The following is a 26,910-nucleotide window of genomic DNA, read 5'->3' on the forward strand; positions in this document are numbered from 1 at the left end:
TGCCTCTAAAATAGTTGCTTTGCCAATCAAGCCCCAATCAGTCACAGTTGCAAAGCATTCAACATTATCGTGGAATATGCCTTCTCCCTCAACATTCTGTAACAGAGTGACTACATTCAAAAGGCACATTTCAAATAGTTTATGTTGATGCTTTTACGTGTAAAGATACATCTGATGCTTTAAAAGCACAGAAACAAAATGCCAAATACACCAAAAAAATACTTGAAATAGTCCAAGACGTACAGAAAATGAACTCCGCCACTGATATAATGATAATTCCAACTTTATTCAGCCAAAAAAAGTAAAAAACATAAACACTCTCTTTATACAGTACATTTTCGTTAAAACCTTCATCAGATGTGGACTGCATGAAACCAGAATCCTTTTATACCTCTAGTTTCCATCATTTCAATTAACTAAGACGCAATTAAAGTTTAAAGGTACAGTGAAAACTGAATATTCAAGCCTACTTACCTAAAACAAAAATACTGGTACAACACATTCACCTAAAACCTATTAAATGTTAAAAAACATGTTAAACAAATCATATACAGTTTCTTAAAACTTCAAAAACAATTTATAAATAGCTTAAGTAAATCATAATAAAAGCAAAGTAAAAAAATAAATAAATCCATTCCTATTAAAACTACATATAAAATGCATGAATTGACACTAAAAAACTTTTGAGCCTTTGAGCTCCCTCTAGTGATCTTTTTAAAACATACTATATAAAGAAAGCATTTATTTTTTTTGGCTGAATAAAGTTGGAATGATCCTTATCAGTGGCTGAGTTTGTTTTCTGGGTGCCTTGGACTACTTCATGCATCTGATGCTGTCTTGTGTTTAAACCTTTAATTTTCAGGTTTCCAAAGAAGTTATTCAGTTAGTTAGCCACCTTGTATAGAGATTGCTGTGGGGGTTCTTCTTTGACTGGTATGATCAGTTTAGACAATTTAGAGAAGATGCAGTAAGTGATCCCAGCTCTTACAGTGTAGCACAATCATTATTTTTACTAGGTTTTATGCCTTTTTTAATACGGCTTTAAAATGTAAATGTTCCTTCTTCAAAGAAGCACCATAAAGGATGCTTGTAGATAATGCTTCCGCATGTGGCATCCCCAATAGTTTTTTAAGGCTGTACTGTCAAAATGAAATGCAGCTTTGAATGTGTTTTAGAGAAATAATGTTATTAAGAATTCTGATGATGTTCCTTTCATATTTATAGATATTTTACACACTTATTCTTGGTAAGGATCATAATACTTCAGAATGTGGTATTTGTAGTTTTTCTATAGCTAAACTGTCAACAGAAAATACAGCATTGACGGTGTGTTTTTTAAGAAGCAAAGTCAGTGGCAGATTATAATGAGGGCAGTTCAGGCAGTCGCCCAGGCCAGTGGTAGTAGGACTTATTGTTGGCATGAAGAGTAGCTTAGTGAAACCCCTAATCTACCCTTCGATTCAGTGATTTTTTTTCTTTGACAATCACTTTGTTAGATACAGCAGCATTAGCAGCAAAGTACAGCACACCAGAAGCCACTAAACTGTATTCTATGCTAACTTGTAGGAAGCACAAAAATCATTATTTATTTATATATTTATGTAAAAAATACACTTGTGTAATTTTAACAGTGCATGGATACTCCTGCCCTCTTTCTGAGCAACAAAAACAAAAAGTGTCTGGTACTATCCAAAAACACCAGACTACCAACTGATTGGACTGTTTGTTGCACTGGGCAGGGTGAAAAGTCCTTCTCTAAGCTGTTGGAATGAATATTTTACACTACTGAGATTATAGTAGAATAGGAAAAATGACAATTATAGTACATACAGACTGAGTAAATAAAAGTGTTTTTTCCAGAAAAAGAAAATTAAATCATACAACCTGTTTATCCACACCAGATTTCTCTTTGAAGATGTTCAGGTTAGTGTTGCTGTAGGAAGATACTAGTTCTTCCAGAACTGTGGCATATGTGATTAACATGTTATGATTTGATGTTAAGTTGTCAATCTCGCCTTCATTCTTGCTTGATGGGCTCGGGCGATCCTCGGCTGACTGCACTTGCTAAGCTCGAGAGTCACTTTTACCAGCTCGAGGCAGCCCCATATCCCATGATGCAAGGCGGTAAGTACCCAGATCTCGTTTGCCGCTTCGCTTAGGAGGTCTTCTTTTTACCAGCTCCTGGTAAGTTATTCACTTTTGTGAGATTTAAGCCTTTTACTAAAAAAAACTTTTATTGATAGTTTTAAGTTTATTTTGTACTTTTTCTGACAGAAAATCCCTGTCTCCTTTAATTTTGTTAGTCAAACTTTTCCCTATCCCATCCCCCCCCTGTTAGGGTGTGTGTGTTGGTTTTATAGAATACCTTTTGGTATTTTATTTAAGTTAATTTTGACTGGTGTGTGCGTGTGTGTGTTTGGTCAGCACCATGTCACAGGAGAGGGACTCAGGTTTTAAGAAGTGTGACTCGTGCTGTCAGAAGATGTCTCTGACAGACGGTCACACTTCTTGCCTGTATTGTCTGGGCCCTCTTCACCTGCAGGACTCCTGTGCTATTTGTCATTCCTTCAGCCAAAGAGTCCTGCAGGAGAGACGTAATAAGCTGATACTTAGGGCCTTCTTAAGCCGGAGGGCTCTCCGCTAAGTCGGCTCCACCAAAATCAGCAAAACCTTCCAAGGCCCAGGCTTCTGTATCTAAGCCTGCGGCCTCGGCTCCGACTTCGTGCTGAGTCGAGATCGCTCCGCTGGAGCCGATTCTGGCTTGACAAAGCCCGGCACCGATGGCTATCGGTGCCGAATCTGTATTGACCGCCGATGTCGGCTCGATCGGGTTCCGACACCCATGTGGCACAGGCATCGGTGTCGGCTCGATCGGCTCCGACACCCGTTACTTTGGCTGTATCGGCCCGGCTGGAGCCGATATCAGGCTTCCTGTCGGCTCGAGGTCGGCTCCGACAGGATCTATAGTATCGGCTCGATGGCTCATTCCAGGAAGAGGTCGGGTCTCCTTCCTTGGAGCCGATACTTTCGGCTCCGGCTTCACCTCTTCTATCGAACGGAGCCATCGGAGCCGATCTTCAAGGTCATCCAGGTTGTCAGATCATGACCTAGAGAGAGTGGTCAGTAGATTACTTAAGTCACAGGTACTGGCCCAAATGTTACACAGTCCGTCTCAACAGGCGACTGTTGGTCCACACCGTTACAGTTCCTCCTTCAACTCTACCCCAGAGCTTGGAGTTGGAGTCTTCGAATGGTTACTGCTACGGCTGGAGGACGGATACCCCTTCTGTTCCTTCAGCCTCTACTCTTATCTCCTCTTGAGACCTTCCTTAGAGGGGTTCGGTGGTCGGGCTTCCATGGTCTCCTCCGGGGGTGAGTGGCATCGGACCCTTGTCCGAACCCGCTCTTCCCCTTGGAGCCTCGGCCTTGGTGGGCTCGGCTCCGACATCTGCCTCGGAGACTTCCCTTTCGGTGGTCCCTGGAGTTCCTAGCTCTTGGGCGGGTTCTCTCGGACCTGCCTGGGAGGGAGCATTTGAGGTGATGAAGAGTGTACTGGCCACTGGTATCAGTCAGCAGTCTGTTCCCGTAGCTCCTCCCTCTATAGTACCTGTTGACATCTCTGCCACTTCTCTTGCTACAGGACCCAGAGATCCTCCGCCTCAGGTTTCCCCATTGGGATTCCCCTCTTTCGAGGATTCTTCTGATTTTCCGGGATACCCTCTGAGGAAGATGACTTGTAAGTGGAAGCTTGTAGAGTCCCCGAGTCTGTCACCGGATACTGACTTTGATGAGTCAGAGGGATCCCCTAGATCCTCTCTGAGGATGTCTCCTTCTCAGACATCCTAGAACTTCTGAAACAGAGGGAAACTGGCCCACCAACAATCCCTCTGAGGATGAGTCAGTATACCTAGAGGCGTTTGGATCTCGGCCCTCCACCTCCTGGGTGTCTCCGCCTTCGACCCCCTTATGCGGGTTATTTATTGCACGGCGTGGGCAGCTCCTGACTCTGTAGAGCCAGTCCCTAGGAGGCCTTCAAAATTTATCACTGCCCGTGTGACAAACAATTCCTTACTAAGGGTGTCCCGCTGATGCCATGGTGGTGGCTGCGGCCACCAAAAGGAACTTGCAGATCCTTCCGTGCCGTCCATCCTCCTAATAAGGACTCTAGGACCATGGATAGGTAATGTAAGCGGATGTTTTCCTCAGCGACCTTTGCTATCGTCGCTGAATTACCTATGTCACTTCACCAGACTCCAGAGGGATATCCTGAAGGAGCTGGGAGAAGTAGTTCAGGATCCTACAGCTGCAGGGGCTCAAGAAAAATTGCTTCTCAGCTAGGAACCCTCAATTCCATTGCAAACTCCTCCATGCGGCTAATATCTTATGCTGCGGATGGGCAGTAGAGCCGCAGGCACAGGTGTGGCTCTTAGGCGCCAAGCCTGGATGCGGCTATGTGATTTCTTGATCCCTTTAAGGCATCCTTCACAAATTCTCCCTTTGATGGGTCAGCTTTGTTTGGCCCTCAGGTGAAGGAAACCTTGACCAGGTGCGAGCAGGGCAAGACTCTTTCTGCTGTTGGAGTCCGTTTTCCACCCTTCTAGGCCTTATCCCAAAGGACAGAAGGGTGGGAAGATGTGGTTCCGTAAATCCCAAGGAGTCACGCCGGATTCCGTGGTCAGTTTACCCCTAGAGGCAGAGGGGTAACAACAACAGACGCAGCTCTAGAGGCAGAGGGGTCGAAGAACCAGGGAAACAGGGAGCCTCTCTCTGACAAGCCCTTTCAGCATCCCTGAGGTGTTGCCCGGCTGTCCCTCCTTGGAGGCAGTCGGGGAAGATTATCACTGTACCCAGAAGCCTGGCATTCCCTCACTCAAGACAGATGGGTACAGTCGATCATATCCAAGGGTTACATAATTCCTTCGAGGAAAGTCCCTTCCCTCAAGTTCCCTTCCAGATGTACCACCCGGTCTAAGGGGAGATTGCAGAGTCAGAAATGTAAAACTACTGCAAAAGAGCCATTCAGCCAGTTACAATAGACCATTCAGAGCCGGAATCTACTCAAGGTTCTTTTTGGTCCCCAAAAGACGGGAGACTGGAGACCAATATTGGATCTCAGCAGACTCAACAAGTCTGTCAGGAAGACAAGATTCCGAATGGTCACTCTTCAGTCAATTCTGCCCTTCTTACAGAAGGACAACTGGATGTGCTCAATAGATCTTCAGGATGCGTACTATCACATCAAAATTCACAGACGCTCCAGGAGATTTCTCCGCTTTCGGCTGGGGTCCAGTCATTTCCAGTTCAGAGCCCTGCCCTTTGGTCTCACTACAGCCCCCAGAGTGTTCACCAAATGCATGGCAGTGGTCACGGCTCACCTGAGACGTCAAGGATTCCAGGTGTTTCCATCTCGACGACTGGCTCCTGTCAGCCACCACCAGGCATCAGCTTATACAAGTCAGGGATTACACAATAGACCTTTGTTCTCATTTGGGCATCTCAATCAACTTCGAAAAGTCATCCTTATCGCCCTGCCAGTCTATTACCTTCATAGGCAAACTTAAACACTGTTGGATGTCAGCTACCCTTACAGAACAAAGAGTTTCAGACATTCAGACTCATGTCAGGATCATTCTGGCCAGCAAGAAAATACAGGCCAGAATGGTTCTAAAGGTATTAGGTCTCATGGCTGCGGCCATTACTCTTCTTCCCTGGCTCGATTCTACATGCGCCTTCTTCAGTGGATGCTGTTCACACAGTGGTCATACCAGCAACTTCCAATGCGTCACCAGATTCTGGTGACACAGACATGCAAAGAGCATCTTGCTTGGTGGATCACATCGTCTCAGGTTCACCAAGGCAGGTACTTTGTACCTCCATCCCGATAGCCACTGTCACCACGGATGCCTCCCTGATCGGGTGGGGGTCATTATCAGGGCAGGATGGTTCATGGGACGTGGCAACCGTTCGAGTACCATCTGCACATAAATGTCCTGGAGATGAGAGCAGTGCTTTTAACGTTGCAAGCCCTCAACGACTTTCTTCCCGTAGGGACAATTGCAGTCCACACAGACAACATGTCTGTAGTTTGGTATATCAACAAACAGGGCGGAACCAAGTCCTACCCCTTGTGTCGAGAAGCGCTCAGACTTTGGCAATGGGCGATCTCCTCTCATCGGTTTCTGGTAGCAACGATATCCCTGGGAAAACCAACATTATAGCGGACAGATTGAGCAGAGCTATACTCATGCCTCACAGTGGTCTCTCAAGCAATCTATAGCGGAAGAGATTTTTCTGGAATGGGGTCGCCCATGTTGCGATCTTTGCTACTCCCAAAACAGCAAATGTCCAGACTTCTTCAGCCTCTTCCCTCTATCAGGCCATCCCCAGAGACGCTCTGACCCAGGATTGGCCCCAGGGACTTCTTTATGCCTTCCCTCCATTTCCTCTGATCCCTCAGGTGATCCAGAAAGCTACCGTTTGAGAGCCAAATTGATTCTCATTGCCCTTACTGGCCTCGACAAGTTTGGTTCCGTTCCTCCATCATCACCTTTTGGTGCAGCCGTGGCATCTGGACCCAGTGCCAGATCTTCTGATTCACCAATCAGGTCAGCTGCACCGGTCAATCCCTTCTCTCAACCTCACAGCATGGTTGCTCCACTTCCTTCCTTAGCCAGGCTTCCTTTGATCTCTAACCCAGTTAGAGACATCATAGTAGCTTCACTAAAATCCTCTACCAGGAGGATTTACACAAGCAAATGGAAGCGTTTCTCTTATTGGGCTAAGGCCCAAAATATTGATCCTTTTACTGCCCTGTTCAGGCAGTTCTGGACTTCTTAGCAGAGATTTTCATGCAGGCTCCTCTTCTTCCACAGTCAGAGTTCAATTGGCTGCTATTTCCAATTTTCATGTCGGGATAGCAGATCATAATATTATGTCCCATAGGCTCTGCAGGGCCTTCTTGAAAGGAATTTTCCTACTAAAACCTCCAATCAGGAATCCTCCTCCTCAGTGGGATCTAAATTTAGTGCTGACATCCTTGATTCTTCCCCTTCGAGCCAGCTGTTTCTTGTTCCCTGAAATATCTTTCTTGGAAAACGTTATTCCTAGTGGCTATTACATCTGCCAGGAGGGTGTCTGAACTTCATGCTCTTCGGTTCGACCCCCTATTTGGTTTTCACAAAGACAGAGTATCTTTGAGAACTAACCCAACCTTTTACCTAAGGTCGCTTCAAAAGAACAATTTGAATCAATCCATTGATCTCCGGTATTTTCCTAACTATTCAGATAGAGCTGAACAAAAGCTACATTATCTTGATGTCCACCGTCAACTTAGATATTATTTGGACAGAACAAAAAATTTAGAAAATCTGATCAACTTTTGTTTCCTATGCGGATAATAAAAAGGCCTTCCTGTTTCTAAAGTGACTTTGTCCAGATGGCTTTCTTGGTCATCTCTGAAATTTATACGCTCAGGGAAAACAGCTGTGCTCAAAACCTAAAGCACATTCAACTAGGAGCTTAGCTACTTCTACAGCTTTTCAAGCTAGACTTCCTTTGGACACTATTTGTGCAGCGCCACTTGGGCTACTCCTCACACTTTTGTTTCCCATTACAAATTGGACTTGGCCTCCAGGGACAGAGCCAGTTTTGGCTCTACAGTCCTCAAGAGTTTGTTCCATTGAGCCACCCAGGATAGAGGTGCTAGGGACGGTCCCATCAAGCAATGAAGGCGAGATTGACAACTTAACATTAAGAAGTTATGTACCTACCATAACGTTCCATGTTAGTTGTCTTCTCGCCTTCTTTCTTGCGACCCTCCCTCCTTCCCCCTGGCCTGGACAGACCTTGTATAAGAAACTGTTATGCTATAGACCATTCAGACCTGGTCCTTTTTCCATGTGTAAGTTTCTTTCTTCCTTTGGGAAGTATTTTATGCTGGGTGCTATTGCCCTTTGTCAGCAAACGAGATCTGGGTACTTACCGCCTTGCATCATGGGATATGGGGCTGCCTCGAGCTGGTAAAAGTGACTCTCGAGCTTAGCAAGTGCCGAGTCGGAGCCGAGGGATCGGCTCCGAGCCCATCAGGCAAGAAAGAAGGTGAGAGAAGACAACTAACATGGAACGTTATGGTAGGTACATAACTTCTTATTATCACTCACATGGTATAACTATTACATTTTCTAGGAACTTGCAATCATTGCAGACTGGCCAAGTCCTACACTGTTTTCAGTATCTCTGTCCTCCTCTTCATAGGTTTGTAGGAGATTACTTGGCTAACGGCTCAAGAGCCCTTACAAGCCTAGTCAATATAACCCAATTTTACCCATTTATGGCCCCTAGGGGCAAGAGGATAACAAGGATTTTTGCCTATGTGTCGAGTATCAGGAGTATAATGGTCAAGACACTGGACAGATAAAATGAGATATAGTGGAAAATCACATTTCCTGTGTTAAATGACAACCATCATACTGTTTAATATTTATTTTGCTGGTAAAAGTGTAATATTTCACTATCTGCAGTGGTAGCTGCAGAGCATTGCTGATTTACACTGTCATTGTGGCAGTTCAAGATCTGCTTCTGAAGCTAAGTTAATCAGTTGCCCTGGTAGGATGGCTGTTACTGCATCGATACAGAAAGTGATAGAAGGAGAGTAACTCCTTTATGCAGAAACCATCTAGCAGTCCACAAGATTTGGTAGTGGTACTACTTCTTCCATACATATTATGGGTCAATCATGATAATGCAACAGATTTAATGGATATCAGACCCTACTGTCAACGTGTCCAGTCTCAGGAGTACCTCCATCAACCCATATGTGTTTATAAAAGTAAATAAATTAGAGAGAGAGAGACACTGACAAAACTTAGTGTTGAATGTTTTACTCTTGTTGTCTGTATTACTCTTCCTGACATAAAAAATGCAGGAGTCTGGTACTGGATACATAAACCTGTCAGTGGTAACCAGTTTGGCCTGTGACCCACGATGTATGTAAAATTATCAGACTTTGCCTACTGTACAAATGTAGTGCATTTCTTATCCCTCCTACTCACACCAGAAGTAGTACAGAAAGATCAAAGCTTGGTATCTCCATCATTTGTAGCTTTGTTGCTAATTATTGCACTAAAGTATTTTTATCACAATCATATGAGGTATACACAGCAAAATGGCTATAACTGCTAGACAGAATAGGAGCCATCTGTGGATGAAGGCAACTTACCCAGTTTTTGCTCAGTTTAAACATATGCCTTTGCAGGACTAATGTGTATTTGTGTGAAATAAATAGGAATACTGGGTGAAATATGTTATTGTGTACATAATTTATTTATTTTACCACACTCAGACAACTGAAGTATTCACAGTTAACACTATAGCTATATTTGTTGAGTACTGGACTGTCTTTGGATGAAAATAGCTAATGATGCTGTTATGATCAGATTAAACAGTGATTAATTTGGCTTTGCAGGACTAGTGTGCATTTATGTAAAGCAACTTGGAAAAAATTATTTTGGACATTTTTACTTAGTTGGACGTTTGAGGTGCAGACAGTCACGTGCATGTAATTGATGAGCGAGGACATTCCTGGATTATGACAGTAGTTTTTAAGGATTTAAAGCCATCAGAAAGGTGAATTCAAAAGAATATATACAGTATTGTATGATCCATAAAATGGTATATAGGAGTGGGGTGGTGAGGGCCCATGGTTTGAAACCCCCCTAGGGCCCAAGGTAATATAATTTGCAGCTGATCAAAGCTATTCTTTCATTCTTGCATTTATTTATGTATTTATATTTTTTATCCAGGTTGATGAATTAGTTTTAAGGACCTGAGCGTAATGGCAGTTGCAAACACGCAGAAGGGAATCTATACATACATATATACATATATGTAAACAAGTGTTAAAATAGCAAAATGTTTGTTTGGATGTACATTTATTAAGGCATAGGCCTATTAATTAGATTTCTCCTGGTGGAATATATTTTAAAATTAAAATATCCCACTTCAGATATGTAGAATGAACATAGGATAAATGATACAGAAAGGGATTCATTAACACTGCGTGCGAATGCACAGGGCTGGTGCACATCCCATTGGTGACCTAATAAATGGATCCATGCACAATAGAATAGAAGCATATACTACTGTACACCTGATGGAGTCCATGTACACAGGAGGTATACAAATGGGAATCCACAGCATGCCCACAGTTTACAAACATGATTATGTAGTCTTCACTAATGATTATTGTCATGAGTTTATGAAGCTACAAGTGCAGATACAACATCTACAGCCCAGCATCCAATGTAGAAGAAATGTTGATGTTTTGCTCAACATAACACAACTGAGCAAAATCATTAATTGGATTGACAGAACACAAAAACATTTTATTTTATAAGAGCTGCAGTGGCACATCCTGCTGTGGAGTACACTCACAGCCACACCCACTTCACCTCAAATACAGTAATGCAGCTGAGCTCCCCCCAATGAGAACTACAGCAATACACAAGCACTTTAGCAGCATAATATGTTAATTACTAAAATTCTGCAGTCATGGCAATGATAGATGAGATTTTTTTAAATTGGCAGCTGCCACTGCTGCTACTGCTTTTAGAAGGTTTGTCTGGCTGGTTCTCAAACTCTCCAAGATAATGTGAAAAATGAGATTTTAAATTCTCCTCTGGATTGAGATTTAGTTTTTGGTCCCACTGCTGCAGAGATTATCAAAAAAGTAGGATTGGAGGGCTAAGCCAAAACAGGCAATCTCTAAGATTTTTCAGCTCTCCTTTTCCATATTTTCTAAGGGATTTTCTAACCCTTCATCAATTATAGCAAGAAACAAAATGAACAGTCTGGTAAGCAGACCTTTAAGAAGAAATGCCAAGGAGATTCTAAAAAGAATACAAGATTCCCCCCCCCAAAAAAAAAAAAACTCAAGACAGTTCAACAAGTCAGAATGATTATTTAAGGGGCCTAGTCCCCCTACCCACCCCAACTTGGCAGTCTCTTTCCCTTCCAGAAAATCTGAATCTCCACTTCTGTCTTTGTCAACAGATAGTTTCAGACAAATGGGTTCTGAAGATCATTCATGAAGGTTACAGATGGCAGTGGGAGGATATTCCTCCTTTCCAAGGGCGAATTCTTCCTCCTCTATTTCCCCCATCCTTCAACACGTTGTCTCTAGGAGTGATAGAACCAGTACATGCTTCCAATACTGGGAAAGGTTTGGACCTCCAAGATGGTTACGCATTGAGTAAGCTTAATTCTAGCTCTCCCAGTGTGAAAACAGAAACTTAGCAGAGAAGGCCAGTGGACTTATACTTCTGGGTAAATTTCAGTAGTTGGCTAGAGTGTGCACTGCCTCAATGCCAGACAAAAAGAAATACAGAGGCCCTGAAGGAAAATTAGCTGCAAAAGGTGGGAAAAAACACTGACTTGTAAAGGTACTGTAACTGTTCAGCAAAAAGCAGTGCAAGCTCCAGTTATGCCTTCCAGTAACCTAGAGGAAAGGATAAGACAACTGCACACAGGCCTGATTAAAGGAAACACTGATGGAGTATATCATGTCAAACAAAAGGCTACAAAAATGGAAGAAGCTTTAAAAATATATTCAGATGAGGTGATGAAACTGCAAAAATCAGAGGTTGAAATGAAGAAAAGGCTGGCTGAATATGAGACTGCACAAAAAGAGGTGCTTCAAAAATAATAGAAATAGAGGACAGAGCATGGAGAGAAAACCTGAGATTTTCTGCAGTACCAGAGAAGCTGGAAGGAACTGACTATTAATTTTATGAAAGCACAAATAAGCAACTGGACTGGTATTCCACAAAAGGAGTTGTTAATTGAAAGGGTTTATTGTGTGTATACTCCCAAACCTGGCTATGAGAAAGCAACCTAGACCTGTAATAGTAAAGATGCAATCCTACCAGCAGAAGGAGTTGATTCTGACAAAACTGTGGCAGAAGGACAAAGTACTAAAACTGGGAGACAGCAGAGTATTTATGAAAAATGATTACTCGTACACCATGCAGAAGAGTAATTTAATCCACTAGTCAGGGAATGTCGAGAAGCAGGCAGGAGATTCAAACTGCTGTACCCAGCTACCTTGAAATTATTCTTCCCTGGAGGGACAAAATCATTTCTTGATAAAGTACTTGGTAAGGAGGAAATACAAAAAATTGTCCAAGAAAAAGTAAGGTGTGAAACAGGAGGAGATTCTGCTTCTCATTCTTCTGGTAATAAAGACCACAGAGAGACTGTGCTGGTGAAAAATGTTCCAGTGTTTCAACAGAAAATGCTTGAGAGAAAGAGAAAAAGCACAACAGTCAACTAGAAAAATTGAGTGTATGTTGGAAATGAAGCAGAGACAGGATATGGGAGATAGACATGAACAGGAATAAACCCAGTGACTTGGAAATTGACAAATGTAGGATTACAAAGCAATAATTATATTTGTGAAACATGACAGAACAAGAAAATCTGGAAATATTGGACTTTTTTGGACTTCGTTAAACTTGTAGGAGACTCTAAAGCATATGTCCTACTTCATGTCATTAATGTTTGGAAAATATTTAGGAGGAGGGAGAAAGTTATCTAAGTAAAACGATATATTTTCTTAATGAAACTGTTTTTGTAGTGAATGGTTTTCTTTACATACTGTAAAGTAATGTTTTTTCTGTTATTTTTAAGTTTAATGGGGATTCTGATGTAAACAGGTGCTTTTGTTTTTCTTTCTCTTTTTTCTTTCTCCCCTCTCTCTTTGTTCAGTTTTAAGAAATGTAGGCACTGCAGTGTTAAAAACAGAAAGTCTGGTTAAAACAGCATGACAAAAGAAAAAGTGTGTTTTTTTTTAATTCTTGCGTAGGGGAATGGCTGGATTAAGGCCCTTAGCTTAATCTACTAACAAGTTTTAAGAGAAAGCAAGTAAATGAAAAGGAATACTGAATATTATAAGACTTTTTCAAGCAAATAAATGTATGCTTAGTAGCAATTCTGTATGTGGTCCTCATGTCTCCAGGAGACACTCTGATAAAGAAAAATGGCTAGCAGATAATGTTCTCTGAAAGCATTCAAGTTTTTTCACACCTGGGAGAGCTGTAAAGGTAAGACTGAACCAGACAGCACTTAGTATAGAAGCACAGGCTGCACCATGCATCTTAGCAAGGATAACCTTTCATGTGAAGTTGTTCTATCTCGCCATTTATTCTTTACTGACGGGGGTCAGAGCCGATCCCTTGGCTCCGAGTCAGCCAATTTCAAAGCTCGAGGTCTTCAAATAGTTTGAGGCCAAGTCCCTATCCCATGATACACCTAGAGTTACCTCAGATCTAGTTTGCCGCTGCAACAGATCGGAGGTTCTGCATTAGCTTGTGCCAGTAAAACTGTTTTTTTTCATATTTACTCTCTGATATTGATATTTAGATAGCTTTAGATAGTTTTCAATAGGTTTGTAAAGCTCTTATAGCTTTTTGGTGGGTTTACTTCACTTGTATTGCCTTCCCTTAGTGTGCTTTAAAATTCTAGTTGGCCTCTTGTTTTAGGCCTAGATTGAAACCTGTTTCTGATTCCTAGAGTGTCCTTAGTGACATTTTGTCACAATTTATACTAAGTAGTTTATAGTTATTTGCTGTGTAGTGTGTTTAGCCTTAGATTTATTTAGAAAAGGCATGGATTTGTTAATTACTGTTGAAGTTTTTATAGCTGACAGTACTTTGGACGGATATGGCGATTCTTAGAATATATTAGATAAGTTTGTTTAGTCTTAGCAGCTATTCTTTCTTCATTGCATAGTCTTGCTTATATATCTCATATTCCTTATTTAGATTTTTTTCAGTCACTTTGATATTGAATTACTATTACTCTGTGTGAAGTGTGTGCATGTTTGATTTTATTTAAGGCTTTTTTGTGGATAATTACTGTTCAGTTTTTTTTTTTTCGTGGTAACAGTAATTTTCTTTCTGAGTTTTCAATGGCTGAGCAAGAGAAGCATCCTAAGTCAGGGTTCAAAAAGTGCCCAAATGTGGCCAAAAGATGTCTGTAACAGACAGCCATGTAAATTGTGTGTACTGTCTAGGAGCCCTGCATTTACAGGATAGCTGTTCTGTATGTTATTCCTTTTCCTCCAGAGTCCTACAGGAAAGGAAAAGAAAATGAATAGACAAGAGGTTTGTTGAAACCATCCTTCCAAGAAGCTTTGAGCGACCAGGATGGATCCAGCAAGTCCTCAAAGTCTTCTAAGACTACTGACCGAAAAGAAATCAAAAACATCTTTGACTTTGGCTCCACTGCCTTCAGAACCAACAGTCTTTTCTTTTCGGAGCTGGTCCCCAGTCTTGGAACCGGTCTCCAAAGCTCCTAAAAGTCCATTGTTACAGTTGGTACCACCTTTGGTGTGCTCATCTCGGTCCTCTTATCAGCCTTTCTGATCTGGATGTGGATCGTGTGGTGTAGAAGCTGTTATCAGCACCGCCCTTGGCAAAAATTTTATCAGCTTCGACCCAAATGGCTTCAGAGCTGAAGACCCTTACACCAGCTCAAACTGTTCCTCCTTCAAGCCATGCTGGTCCTTCAGAGCCGGAGGATTCAGACCTGTTGACCATGGAACCCTCGGAGCCGACACCTGCTCCAGTGTCTTTGGCTCTGTGCACTCTGACATCCTTGGTGCCGATCGAGGACTCTAGGAGCCGACACTCTCTAGTTGGGTTCGGGGAGGATAGTCATACCCACTTGTCAGTTCTGACTTTGCCTCTCGGGGCTTCGGCTCTGATAGGCTCGGCTCCTACCTCTGGTTTAGAGCCCACTGTCCTGGTGCCAAGGGTATCTGTTTCCTCGGATCCATCGGTTCCCTCACATCGGAGCAGAGGTGCTTTCAATGCCATGAGGAGAGTCATGTCTCCTAAGACATCCTCGACCTCAGGTCTGTCTTCCTCCACCCCTAAAGTGCCTGTGTCTGGGTCTGCCTCACACATCCTGACCAAGTATAGAGACCCAGAGCCTCAGGAAGCCCCATTGGGTGGTCCTTACTCTTCCGAGACCTCACCAGAAGCTCCCACTGATGAGGTTCCCAGGAAGAGGTTGTGTAAGAAGAACCATCTAGACTCCCCCCAGGAGTCTAACATCTGATACTGACTTGGATGAGTCAGAGGGGTCCCCCTCTGAAGATATCTCATTCGCTGAGATACTTGAAATCCTTAGGCAGAAGGTTGACTGGCAGTCCAAAATCCCTACTGAGGATGAGTTGGTTCTCCTGAAGGCTTTTAGGTCTCAGCCCTCCACCTCTTGGGTGTCTCCGCCCTTCGATGAGCTGATGCAGCTGGTCTTACGAAGGGCATGGGAGTCACCGGATACTATGGAGCCTGTCCCTAGGAGGCCTAATAAGTTCATGTCTGCCCCCCTTGACAAAGTTTTCTTGACAAAAGGTGTGCCAGTTGAAGCCATGTTGGTGGCGGCAGCCACCAAAAAGGAAATGTCTGAAACTTCCTTGTCTATCCATCCTCCTAACAGAGACTCCAGAATCAGGGATAGATATGGGAAGTGCATGTTTAGTTCAGCGACTTTTGCTCTTTGTTCGCTCAACTATTTAACTCATTTTATGGGGTTACAAAGAGATCTTCTTAAAGAGCTAGGAGATGCTCTTCAGGGTACAGTAGCTGCAGGAGCTACCGGCAAAGTTGCCGCCCAGCTTGCTACCCTCAATTCTATAGTAAACTCATCCATGTGCCTCATTTCATATGCAGCTGATAGAATGAGTAGGGCAGCAGGTACAGGAGTTGCTCTTAGGAGACACTCCTGGATGGACTTGTGTTCCTTCGTGGAGCCCTTCAAGTCATCCTTCATGAATACCCCTTTGATGGCTCATCCCCTTTTGGGCCTAAAGTGAAGGAAACCTTAACCAGGTGTGAGCAGGACAGAAAGACTCTGTCTGCCATCGGGGTCCATTTTTCCATCCTTACTAGACCCTACCCTAAGGGTCAAAGGGGAAGAAAATGGTTCTGAAATGCCAAAGGAGCCTATCAGGACACAAGTGGTGACACCCCCTCCAGAGGCAGAGGAGGGGGCAATAATGGAAGACGCCACCCTCATGGCAGAGGGGGGGGGGTCTGCAACACCAGGATGACAGAGATCACTTCTCTGGGAAGTCTTACCAGCACTCCTGAAAGGAGGCCAGACTGTCTTGCTCTGGAGGCAGTCAGGGGTCACTTATCTTTGTACCCAGATGCCTGGCTCAAAAATAACAAAACACAGCTGGGTACAAAGTATCATTTCCAGAGGATACTTCATCCCATTCACCACACCCCCTCCACCTATAAGGAAAATCCCAGACATTCCACCTAGTTACAGTGAACAAGCAACAATAGAGGTCCAAACATTCTAAGAAAGAGTCATCCAACCAGTCCCAGCAGACGAGACAGGATCCAGGACTTACTCAAGATTCTTTTTAGTTCCAAAAAAGATGGGGGGACTGGAGACCCATATTGGACCTCAGCAGACTGAACAAATCTGTAAAGAAAGAGAAGTTCCAGATGGTCACACTTCAGTCTACACCATACTAAAAGACACATGATTCACAACCACTGTCTGCTCTCTTCAGTACTGAAGCCTCAGAACAAGCCTTGCACAAATGGCAGCAGTTCCTCACAGGCTCATGCTACCAACCATAGAGTTCTAGTCTATAGCTTAGCTCTAATATGTTCAGTCATCCGGCTTTCACCGAGGTTACTAACCCAAGCACAGTTCATAACAGTCTGACCAAGCCAATCTCTGATCAGGTTTAAAGTGCCCAACTAATAAAACCAAACTAAGTCATTTAACTATACAATACAGGATATCTTCTGCCTCCCGATGCCTACCGAACTTAATATACAAGAGTTAAGCATTGACAACTCAGATTTGACATATCAGCCAAACCATTAGGTCGGTAAACAGAAGACCCATAAAACCTTCCTTTACTCTAACTGGGCAGCCACTGCTCACACTGCCTCTAGCCGCTCACTGTCTTCTCTCTACCCTGCCTCAGCACTAAGCAACAAATCTGACCTAAATAAAGCTCTCATCTTGTTACAATTCCCTATATGCAGATTAAATGAGTAACAGGCTGATGCAGCACCATTGTACTAAATCTGAAAAAACTAGATGGTGCCTTCTGAAGGACAAAGTACTAAAACTGGGAGACAGCAAAGTATTTATGAAAAAATGATTACTCGTACACCATGCAGAAGAGTAATTTAATCTACTAGTCAGGGAATGTGAGAAGCAGGCAGGAGATTCAAACTGCTGTACTCCAGCTACCTTGAAATTATTCTTCCCTGGAGGGACAAAATCATTTCTTGATAAAGTACTTGGTAAGGATAAAAAAATTGTCCAAGAAAAAATTGTGAAACAGGAGGAGATTCTGCTTCTCATTCTTCTGGTAATAAAGACCACAGAGAGACTGTGCTGGAAAGTTCCAGTGTTTCAACAGTGCTTGAGAGAAAGAGAAAAAGCACAACAGTCAACTAGAAGAAATAGTGTATGTTGAAAATAAGCAATAAACCAGTGACTTGGAAATTGACAAATGTAGGATTACAAAGCAATAATTATATTTGTGAAACATGACAGAACAAGAAAATCTGGAAATATTGGACTTTTTTTTGGACTTTGTTAAACTTGTAGGGGACTCTAAAGCTATGTCCTACTTCATGTCATTAATGTTTGGAAAATATTTAGGAGGAGGGAGAAAGTTATCTAAGTAAAACGATATATTTTCTTAATGAAACTGTTTTTGTAGTGAATGGTTTCTTTACATACTGTAAGTAATGTTTTTCTGTTATTTTAAGTTTAATAGGATTCTGATGTAAACAGGTGCTTTGTTTTTCTTTCTCTTTTCTTTCTCCCCTCTCTTTCTCTTCGTTCAGTTTTAAGAAATGTAGGCACTACAGTGTTAAAAACAGAAAGTCTGGTTAAAACAGCATGACAAAAGAAAAAGTGTGTTTTTAATTCCTTTATGGGGAATGGCTGGATTAAGGCCCTTAGCTTAATCGACTAACAAGTTTTAAGAGAAAGCAAGTAAAGGAATACTGAATATTATAAGACTTTTTCAAGCAAATAAATGTATGCTTAGTAGCAATATGTGGTCCTCATGTGTCCAGGAGACACTCTGATAAAGAAAAATGGCTAGCAGATAATGTTCTCTGAAAGCATTCAAGTTTTTTCACACCTGGGAGAGCTGTAAAGGTAAGACTGAACCAGACAGCACTTAGTATAGAAGCACAGGCTGCACCATGCATCTTAGCAAGGATAACCTTTCATGTGAAGTTGTTCTATCTCACCATTTATTCTTTACTGACGGGGGTCAGAGCTGATCCCTTGGCTTCGTGTCAGCCAATTTCAAAGCTCGAGGTCTTCAAATAGTTTGAGGCCAAGTCCCTATCCCATCATACACATATTTACTCTCTGATATTGATATTTAGATAGCTTTAGATAGTTTTCAATAGGTTTGTAAAGCTCTTATAGCTTTTTGGTGGGTTTACTTCACTTGTATTGCCTTCCCTTAGTGTGCTTTAAAATTCTAGTTGGCCTCTTGTTTTAGGCCTAGTTTAAAACCTGTTTCTGATTCCTAGAGTGTCCTTAGTGACATTTTGTCACAATTTATACTAAGTAGTTTATAGTTATTTGCTGTGTAGTGTGTTTAGCCTTAGATTTATTTAGAAAAGGCTTGGATTTGTTAATTACTGTTGAAGTTTTTATAGTTGACAGTACTTTGGTCGGATATAGCGATTCTTAGAATATATTAGATAAGTTTGTTTAGTCTTAGCAGCTGTTCTTTCTTCATTGCATAGTCTTGCTTATATATCTCATATTCTGTATTTAGATTTTTTTCTGTCACTTTGATATTGAATTACTATTACTCTGTGTGAAGTGTGTGTGTGTTTGATTTTATTTAAGGCTTTTTTGTGGATAATTACTGTTCAGTTTTTTTTTTTGTGGTAACAGTAATTTTCTTTCTGAGTTTTCAATGGCTGAGCAAGAGAAGCATCCTAAATCAGGGTTCAAAAAGTGCCCAAATGTGGCCAAAAGATGTCTGTAACAGACAGCCATGTAAATTGTGTGTACTGTCTAGGAGCCCTGCATTTACAGGATAGCTGTTCTATATGTTATTCCTTGTCCTACAGAGTCCTACAGGAAAGGAAAAGAAAATGAATAGACAAGAGGTTTGTTGAAACCATCCTTCCAAGAAGCTTTGAGCAACCAGGATGGATCCAGCAAGTCCTCAAAGTCTTCTAAGACTACTGACTAAAAGAAATCAAACACATCTTTGACTTTGGCTCCACTGTCTTCAGAACCAACAGTCTTTTCTTTTCGGAGCTGGTCCCCAGTCTTGGAACCGGTCTCCAAAGCTCCTAAAAGTCCATTGTTACAGTCGGTACCACCTTTGGTGTGCTCATCTCGGTCCTCTTATCAGCCTTTCTGATCTGGATGTGGATCATGTGGTGCAGAAGCTGTTATCAACACCGGCCTTGGCAAAAATTTTATCAGCTTTGACCCAAATGGCTTCGGAGCTGAAGACCCTTACACCAGCTCAGACTGTTCCTCCTTCGAGCCATGCTGGTCCTTCGGAGCCGGAGGATTCAGACCTGTTGACCATGGAACCCTTGGAGCCGACACCTGCTCCAGTGTCTTTGGCTCTGTGCACTCTGACATCCTTGGTGCCGATCGAGGACTCTAGGAGCCGACACTCTCTGGTTGGGTTCGGGGAGGATAGTCAGACCCACTTGTCAGTTCTGACTTTGCCTCTCGGGGCTTCAGCTCTGATAGGCTCGGCTCCTACCTCTGGTTTGGAGCCCATTGTCCTGGTGCCAAGGGTATCTGTTTCCTCAGATCCATCGGTTCCCTCACATCGGAGCAGAGGTGCTTTCGATGCCATGAGGAGAGTCATGTCTCCTAAGACATCCTCAACCTCAGGTCTGTCTTTCTCCACCCCTAAAGTGCCTGTGTCTGGGTCTGCCTCACACATCCTGACCAAGTATAGAGACCCAGAGCCTCAGGAAGCCCCATTGGGTGGTCCTTACTCTTCCGAGACCTCACCAGAAGCTCCTGCTGATGAGGTTCCCAGGAAGAGATTATGTAAGAAGAAACATCTAGACTCCCCCCAGGAGTCTAACATCTTATACTGACTTGGATGAGTCAGAGGGGTCCCCCTCTGAAGATATCTCATTCACTGAGATACTTGAAATCCTTAAGCAGAAGGTTGACTGGCAGTCCAAAATCCCTACTGAGGATGAGTTGGTTCATCTTGAAGGCTTTTGGGTCTCAGACCTCCACCTCTTGGGTGTCACCGCCGTTCGATGAGCTGATGCAGCTGGTCTTACGAAGGGCATGGGAGCCACCGGATACTATGGAGCCTGTCCCTAGGAGGCCTAATAAGTTCATGTCTGCCTCCCTTGACAAAGCTTTCTTGACAAAAGGTGTGCCAGTTGAAGCCATGTTGGTGGCGGCAGCCACCAAAAAGGAAATGTCTGAAACTTCCTTGTTTATCCATCCTAACAGAGACTCCAGGATCAGGGATAGATATGGGAAGTGCATGTTTAATTCAGCGACTTTTTCTCTTCGTTCGCTCAACTATTTAACTCATTTTATGGGGTTACAAAGAGATCTCCTTAAAGAGCTAGGAGATAATCTTCAGGGTACAGTAGCTGCAGGAGCTACCGACAAAGTTGCCGCCCAACTTGCTACCCTCAATTCTATAGTAAACTCATCCATGTGCCTCATTTCATATGCAGCTGATAGAATGAGTAGGGCAGCAGGTACAGGAGTTGCTCTTAGGAGACACTCCTGGATGGACTTGTGTTCCTTCGTAGAGCCCTTCAAGTCATCCTTCATGAATACCCCTCTGATGGCTCATCCCCTTTTGGGCCTAAAGTGAAGGAAACCTTAACCAGGTGTGAGCAGGACGGAAAGACTCTGTCTGCCATCGGGGTCCATTTTTCCATCCTTACTAGACCCTACCCTAAGGGTCAAAGGGGAAGAAAAATGTGGTTCTGAAATGCCAAAGGAGCCTATCAGGACACAAGTGGTGACACCCCCTCCGGAGGCAGAGGAGGGGGCAATAATGGAAGATGCCACCCTCGTGGCAGAGGGGGGGGGGTCTGCAACACCAGGGTGACATAGATCACTTCTCTGGGAAGTCTTACCAGCACTCCTGAAAGGAGGCCCGACTGTCTTGCTCTGGAGGCTGTCAGGAGTCACTTATCTTTGTACCCAGATGCCTGGCTCAAAAATAACAAGACAGCTGGGTACAAAGTATCATTTCCAGAGGATACTTCATCCCATTCACCACACTCCCTCCACCCATAAGGAAAATCCCAGACATTCCACCTAGTTACAGTGAACAAGCAACAATAGAGGTCCAAACATTGCTAAGAAAGAGTCATCCAACCAATCCTAGCAGACGAGACAGGATCCAGGACTTACTCAAGATTCTTTTTAGTTCCAAAAAAGACGGGGGACTGGAGACCCATATTGGACCTCAGCAGACTGAACAAATCTGTAAAGAAAGAGAAGTTCCAGATGGTCACACTTCAGTTTACACTTCCCCTCTTAGGGAAGACAATTGGATGTGCTCGGTAGATCTCAAGGATACGTACTACCACATAAAAATGGCCAGATCATCCAGGGATCATCTGCACTTCTGGCTGGGAGCCAATCATTACCAGTTTTGAGCCCTGCCTTTTGGCCTCAATACAGCCCCCAGAGTGTTCATCAAATGCATGGCAGCAGTGGTCATGGCTCACCTGAGCCGTTTAGGATTCCAGGTGTTTCCGTACCTAGACGATTGGCTCCTTACCGCCACCACCAGGCATCAACTCATTCAGGCCAGGGAGTCCACTCTGTCACTCTGCAATCACCTGGGTATTACAATCAACTCAGAAAAATCTGCCTTGTCGCCATCGCAGCATATTGATTTTATAGGAGCAGAACTGGACACCATCACCACACCAAGGCTTCCAGCAGAAAGAGTCTTTCTTCTTTGTCAGCATGTCAGCGTTCTGATATCCAAAGACAAAGCACCAGCATCAGAAGTTCTGAAATTGTTAGGCCTGATGGCAGCAGCAATTCTAGCCATACCACTAGGTCGTACGCACATGCGGATACTACAATGGCTGTTGTTCACTCAGTAGTCTTACCAGGAGCTTCCCATGTCTCACATGATAATGATCACAAATTCCTGCAAAAGTGATCTTCAGTAGTGGTTGACCTCAATTCATGTCACAATAGGATGCCCTTTTGTGCTACCCCCTCCAGCAGACACAGTGACCACGGAACGCTTCCCTGATAGGGTGGGGGGCATTTTCAGGGAATGACAGCCCAAGGCACATGGACCAATCAAGAGACATATCTGCATATCAATGTCCTAGAGATGAGAGCAGTACTTTTGGCGTTGCAGTACTTTCAGGACTTTCTTCCTCTGTGTACGACTGCGATTCAGACAGACATGTCAGTGGTCTGGTATTTGAACAAAGGAGGAGGAACCAGGTCTTACCCCCTTTGTTGCGTGGCTCTCAAGAGTATGACAGTGGACTATTTCCACCCAGCGCTTTCTGTTGGCAATGCACATCCCGGGGAAATCCAAAGTGATAGCAGACAAGCTGAACAGAGCAATTTTGTTGCCCCATGAGTGGTCCCTCAAGAAAGAAATAGTGGACAGGATATTCCCCAGGTGGGGCCAGCCTTGCTGCGACCTTTGTGCCAGTCACATGAACACAAAATGCAGAAGCTACTTTGCCCTGATTTCCCCCTCCGGGAGAAGCCCCAAGGGATGCACTCATACATGCTTGGCCTCCAGGTCTCCTCTATGTATTTCCACCAATCCCGTTGATACCCACTGTTTTACAGAAAGCAAAAACACTGGGAAGGACCATCATTCTAATAGCCCCTCGTTGGCCTCATCAGATTTGGTTCCCTATCTTTAGACCTCATCTTTTGGAGGACCCTTGGATTCTGGACCCAGTTCCAGACCTTCTGACCCACTCGTTGGGGGAACTCCATCCCTCTCTGCAGTCCCTGAAGCTGGCAGCTTGGCTGCTCCAATTCCCATCATAGCCAGGTTCCATAATCTTTCCAGTGAGATGAAGCAAATTCTCTTATCCTCAAATAAATCTTCTACAAGGAAGCTATATCTCAGCAAATGGAAAAAAAAATTCTATATGGGCCTCTAAAAACAATATTGATCCTTACTATGCCCCCATGGCCTCCATTTTAGAGTTATTGACTATGAATTTCAACAAAGGAGTTGCAGCAGCAACAGTTCATATTCAAGTGGCTGCCATTTCTAATTTTCATCTTGGTTTCGAAGGATTGAATATTATGTCACACAAGTTATCCAAAGCCTTTCTCAAAGGGACCTTTCATATTAGACCACCTGTGAAATCTCCCTATTCTCCATGGAATCTAAATGTTATGCTTTCCCGCATAATTATTCCTCCATTTTGAACCAGCTCCTCATGTGACCTCAAATTTTTGTCATGGAAAACTATCTTTGTAGTAGTTATTACTTCTGCCCGCGAAGTGTCAGAGCTTCAGCCTTATCCATCAAGCCTCCTTATTTGATGGTCCATGCTGACAGAGTCTCACTTAGAACAAACCCCTCCTTTTTGCCCAAAGTTTGCACTGAAACTAATCTCAACCAAATTATTGATTTGCCAGTTTTCTTCCCCAACCATTCAAAAATTAGAGTACACGATGCACAAACTTGATGTTCACAGACAGCTCAGATTTTATTTGGGTAGAACAAAATATTTCAGAAAATCAGACCAGCTTTTTGTTTCATTTTCAGACTCCAGAAAGGGTAGATCAGTGGCTAAAACAACTCTTTCTAAATGGTTATCTGATTGTATCACCTTTACTTATTCAGCTGCTAACATCTCTTTACAGCATAAAATTAAGGCTCACTCAACCAGAGCTGTTTCTACATCCTCTGCTTTTTCTGCCAGACTTCCTATTGATAACATTTGTGCAGCAGCCACTTGGTCAAAGCCTCATACCTTTATCACTCATTACAAAGTTGACAGGGCCTCCTTTCGATCCATGGTCCTGAGAAATATATTCCCGTGAGCCACCCGAGGTTGATGGTGCTTGGGACGCTACCCATCAGTAAAGAATGAATGGCAAGATAGAACAACTTCACATAAAGAAGTTATGTACTTACCATAACGTTCCATGTGAGTTGTTCATCTTGCCTTCATTCTTAAGTCCCTCCCTCCAACCCCCTCCTGGGCTGTTAGATGACTGAGATGCTGGATCCACCCTGGTTGCTCAATCCTTCTATACCCTTTCTTGGGAGTGAAAGAATGACATATGGTATTATTATACGCAGCAAACAAGATCTGAGGTAACTCTAGGTGCATCATGGGATAGGGACTTGGCCTCGAGCTTTGCAATTGGCTGACTCTGAGCAGAGGGATCGGCTCCAAACCCATCAGTAAAGAATGAAGGCAAGATGAACAACTCACATGGAACTTTATGGTAAGTACATAACTTCTTTTTTTAGGTTAACCTAAGTTTGTGAATGTGGCTGTCAGTTTGGAACAGTTCCTATTAGGAGGCTAAAACATCAGTATTTTAAGATGTACATAGTTGTGTTTGTTATTAAAGTTAATAGGCTTTGGAGGTATTGCATGTGTTTTTTTGAGAGCTTTTAATAAAACAAAAAGCTTTGTAAGATGCGACATAGGCTCAAATGGATTTGACAAGAAACTGATGTATAAAAGATCAACCTGCCAAACAGTGTATGCATATACCACAAAAGCTGGAACTAGACATTTAACAAAAAACTCATACATAAAAGGTGGGAATAATGCCTTTTTAGTACAATGATGCTTTCTGTATTGTTTTTAAATGTCAATGATCTCATAGATAGATACAAAAAAGATTGTAAATAGCTATGCTACAGGAGACACAGTAGGAAAGAATTGAACATGTGAACCTGATACAGAAAGGTTTTCACAATGGTTATTCAGAGGAATACCCGGGACAAAGGAAAAGAGGAGTCCTTATATTAATTGCAAGAGGAGCTCCAACAGTGATAGAAGAGGATAAAAAGATAATCATGGTAGATTTGTAGTACTAAGGGACTACTGACATGTATTAATATTCCACCTAAAACTGCTATAATGGCACTTAAGAAAATTCTGGGAGAAATAATCAGCTTTCAGCAAAGAATATTATTTAAACATTGGGACTGGAATTTGATTTGCAACAGTGAGATGCGACTGAGAGGCCCAGAATGGAAAATATAACAAAGGAGGATAGATTTTTGAAGAAACTTATGAAAATATGTGGCATGGAAGATGTGAATTCAGAACTAGAAGTTTGATATGAATTTACATATTATTCCCGAATTTACATATTCCCCAAAAGCCAAGAACTGGGCCAGACAGAATATACATTTTATAGGAACGTGCATTTAATTGAAGGCCTTGATATGCCCCTGATAACTTTCAGATCATGCACCAATAATAACTAAAGTAAAAACACAGGATAATTAAATAAAAATTAGACACTGTCACTTTGCCACCTATCTGTTGAAATGAGAGGAATTTAAGGAATGGGTAATAGAAAATATTCAGGAGCTGTTAGAGACGATAGAAATTTCTTCTGAAAATATACAGTAAACTCTCAGTTAACTGGCAACCATGGGGATTGATAGATGCCAGATAAATGTAGTTTCTGGTATCTTGAGAGTGGGTCTATATCATTACAGCAAATGCTAAAAAATAGTGAATGCTATTATGTCGAACGGAAACGTCTGAAATCAGCGAAGGAACAGATCAGCAAATTTTTTTCCCAGGGAAAAAGTTTGCTAATCCAAAAAAAATATATATATAGTATACAGTCAAAATTAAGTGGGGGGGCTGTGCCTCCCACACACCCCCAACTTAAATATACCAACTCAGAGATTGCATCACAGTGGAGTAAACGGCAAAGCCCGGAGAATGGACCAGCGAATTTTTTCCCTGGGAAAAAAAATTGCTGATCCATTCCTTCGCTGTTTTCAGCTTTCAGACTTTGAAGTTCGATATATCAGCTTTCGCTGATATGATATAGACCCCTTGAGAGTTACTATTAAAAACAGGCATGACTAATATTCTACCTTATACTGTTTGTTTGGTTTGACTTGTTCTGAGGTTGGGGAGAGAGAGGGAATTTATTCCTATCTTCCTTTTTAAAACTCTAAAACTCACATAAGGTATGTTTCTGCAGGGGGGGGAAACAAAGTGCAACACATGAAAATTGTACTGTATTTCTTTGAGAGTGTCAGTTGCTTGAGTTCCAGTTAACTGAGAGTTTACTGTAGCTAGGGAGTGGGATACAAAGTAGAGATTAAAAATAGGTTGAAAATAAAAGAAAGGAAGATGTGGTTAAGAAGTAAAAATAATTGTTTAGAGGGATTAACAAAAGTTGAAGTATTGCGTAATAAGGCGAAAATCTCACAGAACAAGAGGAGCAACTGAGTTTAGAAAGATTGCTGTTAAGCAACCTTTTTTGATAAGTCTAGAACACAAAAACCTTTAGCACAACGACTCAGGCAACACAATGTAGAAAGGGCTGTCACCAAGCTTAGGTAGCCTATAACAAGGAAGATAAGAGATCCTGTAGCAGTATTAAAAATATTTCAGAAATTCTATGAAAGTCTGTATAAAGCAGAGATATATGGAAATCAATAAAAGGTACAAATAGAAATGTTTGTGGAAGAATTAAATATGCCAAGGTTAGAGGTAGATGAGGCTCAATTACTAACAGTCAAGATAGGAGGAAATGAGAAAAATGGTGATGTATAACCAATCTACAGGAAAGTCCCCAAAAATAGATGGTATTCCTGTGGACATTTGGAAGTTAGGAGGGAAAAATGATAAAGATCTGGAAGGTTCTATTTAACAG

General features: G+C 42.5%; 1 protein-coding gene across 1 annotated transcript in view; it reads left to right on the forward strand.

Annotated features, from left to right (window-relative positions):
• LOC122792451 (dynein light chain Tctex-type 1-like) overlaps positions 1-26,910 on the forward strand; it is a 268,497-nt gene that overhangs the window by 172,843 nt on the left and 68,744 nt on the right. The gene's annotated exons all lie outside the window — the stretch shown is intronic.

The sequence above is a fragment of the Protopterus annectens genome, chromosome 1.part2 (assembly GCF_019279795.1).
Source record: "Protopterus annectens isolate FY-2018-M chromosome 1.part2, PAN1.0, whole genome shotgun sequence".
Taxonomy (NCBI): Eukaryota; Metazoa; Chordata; order Ceratodontiformes; family Protopteridae; genus Protopterus; species Protopterus annectens.